Source organism: Benincasa hispida, chromosome 11 (genome assembly GCF_027475165.1).
Source record: "Benincasa hispida cultivar pf3 chromosome 11, pf3_genome.v1.1, whole genome shotgun sequence".
NCBI classification, from domain to species: domain Eukaryota; kingdom Viridiplantae; phylum Streptophyta; class Magnoliopsida; order Cucurbitales; family Cucurbitaceae; genus Benincasa; species Benincasa hispida.
Genome location: NC_143488.1, coordinates 68,602,568 through 68,613,004, shown reverse-complemented (window position 1 = coordinate 68,613,004; position 10,437 = coordinate 68,602,568).

Below are 10,437 nucleotides of genomic sequence, written 5' to 3'. Positions count from 1 at the left end.
TGTTGATGTTATCCTACTTATTGGAAATGAGATAGGATTCCTTGCTGACGTCAAGAGATGACTAGCATCGCAATTTCAAATAAACTGTTTAGGAGATGCACAGTATGTTATTGGAATCCAAATAGTTTAGAACCGGAAGAATAGAACGCTAGCACTATTTCAAGCATCTTATATAGACAAGATGTTGTCTAAATATAAGATGCAAAATTCCGAAAGAGGTTTATTACCTTTTAAATACGGTATTCATTTGTCTGAGAAACAGTGTCCTCAGACACCTTAAGAAGTTGGGGAAATGAAAAGAATTCCATATGCATTAGCAGTCATGAGTTTGATGTATGCCATGTTGACATATGCTATGCAGTTGGAATGGTCAGCAGGTTTCAGTCCAATCCTGGATATAGTCACTAGACTGCCATTAAAAATATCCTCAAGTATCTTTAGAGAATAAGGGACTATATGCTTGTGTATGGCTCTAAGAATTTGGTTCTTACTAGATACACTGATTCTGATTTTTAAACCGATGTGGATTCTAGAAAATCTACTTAGGATCAGTATTCACTCTAAATAGAGGAGCTATAGTATGGAGGAGTATTAAGCATAGTTGTATTGCTAACTTCATCATTGGAGCCGAATATGTAGTTACATGTGAAGCAGTCGAAGAAGCAGTATGGCTTAGAAAATTCTTGACCTATTTAGAAGTTGTTCCAAATATGCATCTTCCAATCACCCTCTATTGTGATAACAGTGGAGCAGTTGCAAAATCAAAAGAACCAAGAAGCCATAAGTGCGAAAAGCACATCAAGCACAAGTTCTATCTCATTCTGGAGATAGTACACCAAGGAGACGTGATCGTCATGTAGATAGCCTCAGAAGGCAACTTAGTTGATCTATTTACAAAGACCCTCACGACTAAAGTGTTCGAGGATCACCTAGCCAAACTAGGACTACGAGCTTCATAAATCTAGGGTAAGAGGGAGAATTCATGGGTATTTAGATGCCTTAGTTTATTGTATTTATTCTCTTATACTCAACATTGTATATGTTTAAACCCACTGGAGTTTCAGTTGAAGTGGGAGTTTGTTGGGTTATATGTCCCAAAACTCACAGTTTATAAACTTTAAACATATTTTTATTTTCAATAAAAATGTTATTGAGATTATTTCATTAAAGTTGTTATTGAACATATAAATTTCATTTATAGATTTCTAAATCCAACAAACTAAACGAACCCATGGCTATAACATGAATATTTAAACTTTATGTAGAGACATAAAAAGAATCAAGTTTAAGTATATAGCCAAAAAGGTCTATAAGTATATGGATAGGATTGGGTTCCTTATCTTAGAGATACTATTGATGGAGTTAGCATGTAATTAGCGGTAGCAATTAGGATCTTAAACACTCGAATTCCTTAAATTTTAGCAAAGAAACATACATGTTCAATATAAGAAAAATAGGGTTTTGAGATTACCTTTGTTGAACTCTTTAATTCAGCAACTCCAGCTTGAATTTCCTCTCCAAAAGATTGTGAACCACCACTTGATCTTCCCTACTATTTTCTAGGACCTTAGATCGGATTGTGGGATCCAAAATGAGCTAGAATAGAAGGGAATGCATGGAGAATAGAACTGTTTTTAGGTAAAAACTTGAATAACTCTTCTTCAGCATTCTTTCTTTAAAAAAATAGCCATGTAATCTCCTCTCTCAACTGAAGCTTTTTGGTTTTTAAGTAACTTAGTCATGCAAATCAAATTATATACTAAAATGACACCAAAACATTAATAAATGTAGTGGAGTTGTGAATGGAAAGGGCTGGAAAAACCCATTTCCTCGTTTTTCAGTTTTACTGAATTTTTCATTAAAAATTCAAATTAATTTTGAATTTTTTTTTTTAAAAAAAAGTGAAATTTAATTTTCATAAATACTAATTGAAAACAAATTCCTGTTCCTAACTCTTCCCCGGGTAGTTCCCAATGTTTGGCACTTTCCATACTTCGTGGGTGCAACATCAACAAATTTGCTCACGATCAAGTTACAACCTAAGATCTATGACCATATTATGTTAACTGTTCGTATTTCGTTCATTCTATCGGTATGCTCCCAGGTACCTATAATTGTGATCCGTTTGCCAGAACTTAAGGGGTCTTTCTATGGAAACCTTCACGAACAATCGTCGTTTTTTGATGATGTAATTAATATTTAAATCAAAATTAAATATTTACCCAATTCTCCAATTTCGTTTACAACTCACTCAGTATTCAGGTCATGTTACCTATGGTCATCCCGATGAAATATAAATCTCTATTATGAACAACGTTAAATATGAGACTAAACATATCGTGGTCCGGTCTTATACAAACTCCTTTATATAGAATATCCCCGCTCACATGTCTCTACATGAATGATCAGGATTAGATCATTTGTAGCACTTTACAACAATTGTAATATCTTCAAAGCGAGCCATACTTATAGTGTCACTAGGATAAGGTATCCAGCCTTATCCATCTACTACAAACTTTTTAGGTTATCACTTAAACATGATTCACCCATATGTCTCTATATATGTGTTTAAGCTACAAGATAACCTTGGATCTTAGTTTATTGGTTTGTGGTTAATGCAACTAAAAAAAAAATAAAACATCACATATTTTATTATATAAATAAAATGTTTGTACACTACAATTACAAACTATAGGACCCCATAAGATTTAAGGCACCAACCCCAACACACATGTGCTAGGCATCCCAAATCTTGAAGTGACGTAAGCTTCCTTTACGTCCTCTCCATAACTCGTAAGGTATTTCTGGAATACTTTTCGAAGGAACCATGTTCAAAATATATACAATAGACTCTACTGTATGTCCCCAAAAAGAATTTGGCAACTGAGCATAACTCATGATCGAATGAACCATGTCCAACAGGGTTCTATTTCTCCTTTCCTCTACACCATTCTGTTGAAGTGTACCGAGTACTGTGAGTTGTGATTGAATTTCGTGTTCTATCAAATAGTCTTGGAATCTTATGTCCATATACTTACCACATTGATCTGATCGAAGTGTTTTAATATTTTTTATCTAATTTGTTCTCAACCTCTGTCTTATATTCCTTGAAATTTTCAAGGGTTTCCGTCTTGTGATGCATTAGGTAAACATAGCCATATCTAAAATAATCATCTATAAAACTGATGAAATATTCATATTCTACCCGAGCTTTAACATTCATTGGACCACAGAGGTCTGAATGTACTAGCTTTAAGGGTATTTGGCTCTAAGATATTTTCTCATAAAAGATCTTTTAGTCATTTTACCCTCAAGACAAGATTCACAAGGTGGTAAAGAGATATCTTCTAACTGATTGAGGAGTCCACTCTTGAGTAATCTCCCAATCCTATTGAGATTAATGTGACCTAGTCTTAGTGCCAAAGGTAGACATTAGGAGAAATTTTTCGTTTCTTGTATTGAATTTTGGTTGTTTTAAACATCTCTATGTTTAAAATAGCTTTTACCTTAGTTGTTTTGAACACATATAAGTTATTTTCCAATTTCCCATAACATACTTTAACACCTTTTGAGAAAATGAACATTTCATTATCTTCAAAAGAGATTTTATATTTTTGTTCTAGTAAACATAAGATAGATTTTAAATTCCTCCTTACGGTAGGAATTGTATAAACATTTTCAAGTAAAATGAATCTATCTTCAAAAAATAACTTTATATCTCCCACTGCTTTAGCTAAGCCAATCTCCCTGATTCCTATTTAAAAGGTTATTTCGCCATTTGTAAGTTGCCTCCAGGAACTAGTTTCCTGGGAGAAAGCACAAATATGATCAACGGCTCTTAAATCTAATATCTAGATTAACTTGTCATTTTTCACTAAACATGTCTCAAATATTTACTTTGTTGTGCTTCTTTTGTTTCTTCATCTGTAACATTCAAAACTTTTTGGTTTACAGATGAGCTAGGAAATAAAGGATATTCCTCTGTTAAAACAAATTTTAAATCATCATGTGCTAGTATTACGTTTATATTTGATGTTGAAAGATTTAGACCGTTATATTTATCGGAAGCAAGTGATTTAGAAGAATCCGACATGCTGAAAATATGAAAAAAAAATTCTAATTAGTAAATTACTTTCAAATCTAATCAAGTTTTAACAAAATAATAATTTACCCAAATTTCATTATTTATTTGCAATAATAACAGAATAGATGTTACCAAGGGGCAGTCAAATACTCCTTCAATGAAGCAAGACATTCTTGACTAATTACTAATTCTAAAATAACTCTTATTCCTATAGTCATTTAGTTATCGTTTTTTGTCAAGAACTTACTAACACTTAGTAATTCTTATAAGTGTAACCTTCCATTTTCAGACCTCAGATATCGGCCCCAACGATGCTACCGGATTGGAAAGTCAAAGTTAGGAATAGACCTAAGAAATCTTATCCATTGATGGAGTTTGAGTTATTCTGAATCCCATGTTACAACCCTCCAAGGGGATAGTCACCAAAAACAACTAGCTTATGTTGCCTAAAAACGACAAGTAGGTGCAACATAGGAATCTCACAGTCCAAACTAATGGAAAAGACCGCAGGACACGTTGACACACATTCTTCACCCACTTACTATGAACTACTTCCCCTATTCACTTTGCTATTGACCCATGTAAATACTTTTCGAATGGAGATTCACTCCCAGGGTGAGACGAAGTCGAACATGAATATCACGATGTGAACTCTTAGAGATGTGAGAGCTAAGAACAACATATCATATATGTTATTAATCTCCCACTAAAATGTTCTATTTGTTTTGGGTAAATGTTTACTTAGGTATATTTTGGCTAATAAACATTTGAAGTCTAGGTGATTATCCAAGTATAACGTTTATATTTGGATTTAACCTACGATGTCTATGTGATAAACCGATTTTAAAACCTCATATTGCTCACGCATGCTCATAAAATTGAGTTTACAACGGTCAATTATTTGACTATAATCCCCAAGTAGAAGGTGTTTCGTAAACCATCAACCTAAATATCTCCATCCTTAGACAAGATTATCGACTGGTTGAGTCTGTAACAAGAATTTTACAAGATAACGATATATTTTAACTATTAAAACAAGTTGTTATTTGTTAATCCTAAGCGGGTATGCATCTTATCTTTGTTATGGATTTTAAAAGTCTAATCCAATTTTATAACAACTTATAAAACTATAGATATGTTTTTCATCCATAACATCCATCAAGCATTTCAACATTTAATATAACTATTTATATTAAACACTTGAAACCCTAAACATCCATACTATATATTATAACCTTTTATAATATATTTTCAGTGCATGCTACATGTTTCATATGGGTGATTTTAAATCTACATGGCATACCATATGCTCATGCAAGATTTATTTAATTATAACATACATTCATAATGCATACATAATTGAATATATATTGATATGGACCAGTTTTTGCATCCTAAGCAAGCAAAAAACCCAAATTATTACAATAATAATAAAAAATATCTTCAAATTGCCTATGGACTTCACAAACTAACTCAAACTAGACCCGAACCACCTGAACCAAACCTTCAGAGCTCCAAAAAGTGTTGAACCAACCAAAACCGAGTTGAAATAGACCTCCAAGACTCAAACTGGCTGAACCGATTCACTTGAACTGCCGGTCGAGTCGGGCGCGCGTCTTCTAGGCTAAGATGAGTAGTGTTGTGACTCTTCATCTCAATGTTGCCACGAGAAATTTTCTCATTTTTGGGCTGTCTGAAGAACAATGTTGCAATGCTTTAAGAGTAGCGTTGCAACACTGCTTGGCAGTAGCTTCAACCCTTGTCTTCTGCAGCTGACCTTTCTTGCTTCTTTCTTCAATTACAACCTAATTGCAACTCTATTGACTTTAACAAATTTATAGACACTTAATCACACATTAAGGCCCACAAACAAAGAGCCAATTACAACAATCAACATTTAATTGAAGAGAATTTAAATGCCAAAACTGAAATTCATACAACCTATGAAAATCACCCACAAAACTAAAATTAACACGAATTGAGTGCTTAAATCATGCTCTAATACCAATCGATGGAGTTAGCATACAATTAACCAAATCAAATAGGATCTTAAACACTCTTATTCCTTCAAATTTAGCAAAGAACCATGCATGTTCAAGATAAGAAAAATAGGGTTTTGAAATTACCTTTGTTGAACTCTTAAATTCAACAACTCCAGCTTGAATTTCCTATTCAAAAGGTTGTGAACCACCACTTGATCTTCCTTACTATTCTCTAGGACCTTAGATTGGATGAGATTTAAAATAATCTAGAATTGAAGGAAATTTTATGGAGAATAAGACTACGTTTTTAGGTAAAAATTTGAAGAACTCTTCTTCAATATTCTTTCTAAAGAATAGCCATGCAATCTCTTCTCTCTCAACATAAACTTTTTGGTTTTTAAGTAACTTAGTCATGCAATCACATTGCAAACTAAAATCAAAACATCAATAAATGTAGTGGAACAGTGAGTGGAAAGGGTTGGAAAAACCCACTTCTTCTTTTTTTCAATTTTATTGAATTTTTCATTAAAAATCAAAATTGATTTTGAAAAAATAAATTTCAAAACAAAAAAGTGAAATTTAATTTTCATAAATACTAATTGAATAATTAGTATTTTAAAAATTAATTTTAGATAAAATTATTTTTTAATTAATTCAATAAATAATTTAATTAATCAATCAAATTGAAAAACATCAATTCCATAACCATGAATCCCTATTCATGTAATTAATATTTAAATCAAATTTAATCCAATTATCCAATTCTGGTTGATTTGATAATTAAATACGTGATTATATCATATATAATTTTTTATTCCATTATTTTGAATTTGGATGCTTCAAATTTACTCATCACTCTATTCTAAGGTTTAGTCCGTTTGTGAGCTAGTAGGGGGACCTAACGGACCTACAGATCATGAGCTCCAACGATTCGAGATTAACTAGCTAAACTTTTAAACCAAATTAATCAACATTCACTAACTATTGGGTCACTCCACTAAAGCCCAGTAGTTACATTCCCCTCACTGTAGATATATTTCTATCCACTTGATTTAACCATAATCAGTAAGTCGACCCTTCACAAGTTGTTCATAATAACAACTGGGTCAAAAGCTGTTTTACCCCCGAGATTACATCTTGCTCCTTTAGTCCTATTGATCCTCTAATGAACAATTGGTTTATAATTCAATCACCAAAACAAGTCCCTCTCGGGCCAATGATAGGGTATGACCCCTTGTTTAAGACCCAGAGTCAGCAGCTAAGGGAACAACCTCTCTACTATCCCTAAAAGTTGGTAGGAGTGAATTCCGTCTTGCATCCAATGTCCTCAGCTATCTACCTGGTCTTATCTACAAAATGGGAGGTCTATTGAGCCGGCATTGTTGAGCCAACCCTCACTCATGCAAATCTAAAGATAATCCCGAATAATTAGAAGTTCATAATTAGCTCAGGATTAAGGTCAAGTTACCTAGGTCATCGCTTTGAAATAGTCAGTTTTAAACAGTAAAAAAAGTTATAGAGTAAGAGTGACTTATTTCTAGGTTATCTCTATACAAACTCTTTGCATAGAATTCCCCTACTTGCATGTCTTCACATGAACGATTCAGGAGCAAATCGTTTGTACAAGATACAAAGTGAGCCGCATCCAATAGTGTTTTCAGAATAAGGTATCCAACTTTATCTGTATACTTATAGACCGTTTTGGCTATCTACTCGAACTGAGTCCACTCTTATGTCTCCACATAAAGTCCAAGTACTCATGTAATAGCCAGAGATCTTAGTTTATTAGATTTAGTACAATTTACATATTCAACATTAGTTTTATTGAACAAAACTTCAATAATATCTTTATTGAAAACATAATATGTTTAATCTTACAAACTACGAGTTTTAGGACATACAACCCAACAACTATGGATGCGGTCCGCTTTGTATAATGATACAAACGATGTGATCCCAAATTCATTCATGAGAAGACATGTGAGTGGGGACATCCTATGCAAAAGATGTTTGTATAAGACCGGACCGCAAAATAGTCACTTCTCTCTATAACGACTATTTATTATTAAAACTTACTATTTCAATTCGATGACCTAAGGTAACGAGATCTTAATCTTGAGCTAACTGTGAACTTTTGTTTATTCGAGATTATCCTTTAATCTGCGAGGAAGAGTGGTTAAACATCGCCACTCGATAAGCCTCTCATTTTAGGGGTAAGATCGGATAGATAGTTAGGGACATGGTCCTGCAAGACGGAATTCACTCCTACCCGTTTTAGGGTTAGTACATAGGTTGTTCTCTTAAGTACTGCTTCTTGGTCTTGAAAAAAAGGGGCCCCACCTTCTCTTTGGTTGAAAGGGACTTAGTTTATTGGTAGAACCATAAACCAATTGTTCATTAAAGGATCGACGTAGACTTAAGAAGCAAGATGTATTACAGGGGTAAAATGGTAATTTTACCTAATTGTAAATACGAACAACATGTGAAAGATCGACTTACTGATTATGGTTAAATCAAATGGACAGAAATATATCAACAGTGAGGAGAGTGCAACTACTAAGCTATAATGGAGTGTCTCGGTAGTTAACGAATATTGATTAATTCGGTTTAAAGAGTTTAGCCAATTAATCTCAAATCATTAGAGTTCATAATCTTTAGGTCCATTAAGTCCCTCCACTAGCTCGTAAAAGGATCAAAACCTTAGAATAGCGTGTTGAAAGGATTTGAAATGTTTAAATTTGATTTAGGGTTTGGATTATTATATTCGATATAATAAAATTTTAGTCAACAAATTTAACGGATTTTGGAGAGTTGAAAATATTTAAATTAGATTTAAATATTAATAACATGAATTGGAATTCATGTTTTAATTGGGTGTTTTAATAATTTAATTATTTGTTAAAAATATTTGAATTTATAAAATTCAAGATATATAATCAAAATTTTTCCACTAACTCAGACACCTAATCCACTAATTGAGTGGAATTTTAAGTGTCAATGCCACAATTAAGTCATTCTGCATGCTCAAGTTACTTAAATACAAGTTAATTCAAATGAATTTAGATTCATGAAATCTGAATTTCAAATGTGAAATTTCTGAAAAATTTCCTTCACTCCAACTCTCAATTTTCACCCAAATCTTTCTCAATTTATATCTCACAACCCAATCCAAGGCCTGAAAATAGTAGAGAATTTTCTGGTGGTAGGTAGATTACATCAATTGAAGGATTCATTAAAGGTTGTATTCTACAAACCCTATTCTTATTTTTCTTGAACATGCTTACTAATTCACTAAAATTAATGTAATTATAGTGTTTAAGATCCAAATCTCTTCCGCATGTTGAATGTCAACTTTATCAATGTAATCATGCAATTCAATTGCATGTAAAGATTATTAAGTTGGTTTGGGGTTGAAAAATTCAGATTTTTCATGCAAAATCATTCCCTCATTTCAGTTTGACACCAAAACCAGAGCCCTCTTCTTTTCTTCTTCAATTTCTTCTCAATTTGGATCCCACAATCAATCTAAGGCCTAAGAATTAATGAGAATGCTCTAATGGTGGTCTACTTCAAAGATTGAAGGAGAAATTCAAGGAGATTTGGAGCAATCAAGTGAAATCATCAAAGATTGTATTCTTGAAACTCTATTTATGATATTTTCATGTATATGCATGCTAATCCACTAAAATTGATGTAGTTAAAGTGCTTAGGATCCTAATAACTTCTGTATGTTGAATTTCAACTCCAACACCAAACTGAATTAACTTAACCAAACTTGGTTGATTAAACCGAATTTAAATTGAAATTGGTTTGTCTAAACTACACTGAATCGAGATGAAAAACTGAACCCAACCAAGAAAACCCTATTCATGTAATTAATATTTAAATCAAAATCAAATATTTATCCAATTCTCCAATTCCGTTTACAACTCACTCAGTATTCATGTCATGTTACCTATGGTCATCCCGATGAAATGTAAGCTGAATCGAATTGGTCTGAATGACATGAATCGATCCATCTGAATCGAACTGAACCAAAGTTGACTAAACCAACTTAACCAAACCAATTTCATTTGAACCACCAACAGATTAAACTAACTGGGTTTAACTGAACCACCAAATCAAAATTGGGCTGAGAGAACCAAACCAAAATTGAACCACCAAATCTAGGTTGGTTGGACCTCCATGAATTAACTGAACCGGATAAGTGAAAAACACTAAACCAGGCCATGAAACACTTCACCTTTCTTTAGGGTTCTCTTATCTGTCTTGGTGAATGAAATAAATCCACAACTTGCAGATACTAGCAGTGGAAGTCGAGCAGGGACCAACATCATTGATGTCTGAAAATCAGTGGGTTTGGTTGGTGAA